The sequence below is a fragment of the Neofelis nebulosa genome, chromosome 3 (genome assembly GCF_028018385.1).
Source record: "Neofelis nebulosa isolate mNeoNeb1 chromosome 3, mNeoNeb1.pri, whole genome shotgun sequence".
NCBI classification, from domain to species: domain Eukaryota; kingdom Metazoa; phylum Chordata; class Mammalia; order Carnivora; family Felidae; genus Neofelis; species Neofelis nebulosa.
In genome coordinates, this window is record NC_080784.1 from 11412477 (window position 1) to 11415083 (window position 2607).

At 33.7% G+C, this 2607-nt stretch overlaps 1 non-coding gene across 1 annotated transcript; it reads left to right on the forward strand.

The window, feature by feature from the left end:
* Positions 1-1953: 1953 nt before the first annotated feature.
* Positions 1954-2077, forward strand: LOC131508255 (small nucleolar RNA SNORD22). Its single transcript, XR_009259953.1, has one exon. It is a non-coding gene; the product is annotated as a small nucleolar RNA SNORD22 (small nucleolar RNA).
* Positions 2078-2607: the final 530 nt, after the last annotated feature.

The following is a 2607-nucleotide window of genomic DNA, read 5'->3' on the forward strand; positions in this document are numbered from 1 at the left end:
GTTGGAAAAATAGAAATATTTCCTTCTCCATTTTTTTTATTGACAATCAAGGTTTTGTTCACACAACAACGTATGTGGATCACAGCTACCAGTTTTTCTTGTCAATAACGTGAATTTTTAGTAAAATTAGATTTGGAAGATAGGAGTTAGTAAAGCAGAAAAGTTAAGGATATGAGTGCTTAATTCAAGAATGTGCTTGTCCCTTCCCATCAATTAAAAAAATAGGTAATCTAGAAAATTTGCTAACCTCTTTACCAATGGACTGTGGTGTAGTAAAGACACAAGATTTGAATCAAAGAGACTTGAGTTCAAGACTTGGCTCTGAATATTTGCTATATGACTTCAGATTAATACCTAACCTCAATGATCTTCAATGTGTTCTTTTTCTCTCACATAGAAATGTGTTTTTTTAATACCAGAAAATCAAAAAGGTTTTAGCAGAGTATTAACACTCAAACTTAGCTATTATTAGCTAACACTGATTATGTAATATTTTACATCTTGGTCTATATTTTAATGGCATATTTGAAGAAGGCTTGATACATATGCCTAGTGGATCACCATTTTAAGAGAGGGGCTAGGAGTCATGTATAATGACATGCTTTAATTTACTTCAATGTCATAATGCTGTATCACGGTCAAATGAAAAAATTTTATAAGTGCTCAGATAAACTCAGTCAAGTATGAATATGTGAGTTGAATTTTCTCCTTAAAGTACTGAGTGAAGATGTATTTTTAACAGTCTTATATAAACATTAACTTTCATTAATAAGTATTGGAATTATTAAGTTTTATAATAATGAATTAACAGGAGGGTATAAATATAGAAGATATAAAACATATGAATACACATCATATTCTAACTGCAGTATTTTTTTTTTTTTTTTTTTTTTTTGGGACAGAGAGAGACATAGCATGAACGGGGGAGGGGCAGAGAGAGAGGGAGACACAGAATCGGAAACAGGCTCCAGGCTCTGAGCCATCAGCCCAGAGCCTGACGCGGGGCTCGAACTCACAGACCGTGAGATCGTGACCTGGCTGAAGTCGGACGCTTAACCGACTGCGCCACCCAGGCGCCCCTAACTGCAGTATTTTGAATTGTGGTGTATGTAGGTGTCGGTGTTAATATGTGTGTGTATGTAGATTTTTGAAAACAAGGAATATTAAGAGATTAATTACAATGTATATTGTTTATCAGGAGAAAAACAACAGTTAATGCTTTAACCTAAATATAACTCAATATGCTTTAAGGCTTTGTGGATGTATTTAATGTGAAGACAAGAACATGAAATCATATTTTCTACACATTATATTTGTAGAAGTTTTATGTTTGAAATTGGGTAAATCAGTTGTGATTATTATAGCTTAATGATATATTTGCCAGAGTTGACGTAGTATTAGATTATAATGGAATTAGTTTCTGCCAAGCCTGAAGGTTGAAATACCAGTAGTTGTACCCAGGTGTATATTTTTAGATTATTGACAAAGATGCCATGGGGGTTGCATCAGCAATAAATATGACATTGTCAGCAATAAATATGAAATATGGTAATAATTAAGTTATTTTTTTACTGAAAATTAATTCTTCATTAAAATGAGTAATGTCTAGGGGTGCCTAGTTTGTTCAGTCAGTTAAGTGGCTGGAATAGGATCAGGTCATGATCTCACAGTTCGTGGGTTCAAGCCCCGCATCCGGCTCTGTGCTGACAGCTCGGAGGCTGGAGCCTGCTTCAGATTTTGTGCTCCCTTTCTCTCTCTGCCCCTCTCTGCTCATGCTCTGTCTCTTTCTGTCTCTGAAAAATAAATAAATGTTAAAAAAAATTAAACATGTTCCACCTTTAAGAAAAAACTTCAAAAAATGACTAGTGTCTATATGCATGTATGTATACATATATGTTCATGTATAGAGTAACATATACTAGCTTTTGTCTAAATATTAAGAACATGTTGAAGTCCCAGTGAAGAAATGTTCAAGGATATACCTTCTGTCCTAGTCCCACATCCTGTAAAGGTGAACTCACTGGAACTGGCTGGAGAGAGGAGGAAAGTTTGTTACAAAAGGAATTGTCTGAGGAAGCATAAGATTTCTAGACAAAAAGAGAAAGAGAAATAATCACTTGTTGAAAGCAGTTACATTTTTTTCCATCTGAAGAAAGACAATTATAACGGATTCCAACTCTCAGAGGATATCAAAAAGGAAGTTTTAAGCCATTTCTCATACAACCTAGCTGTTCAAATTAGCATATAATTATTTCAGCCTTTCCAAATATAGTATAACTTTCAAATAAAAAAGAGCATATTGAAGGCTTATGATGTAATATTATTCCATCTCTCCGCCCCAACTACCTATACACAGTCTATTTTCTCAGTTTATCTCACATGTTTTATGATATCAAATTACCTCCGATACTGTCCCAGGTTAGTTTGAATGTATTGCCATAAAATAAGTTTTTTGAATGTTTGACCTATCTGTATCTTTTTAAAATTAATGCCAACTACTCATTTACTTCAACTCCCACACAATAACTGAATTTTCTGGTAATTTTTCATTTTGGCTGAAAGAAGATATTAAAATCAAGGATTTGGTTACTAATTTATCTATCTTTG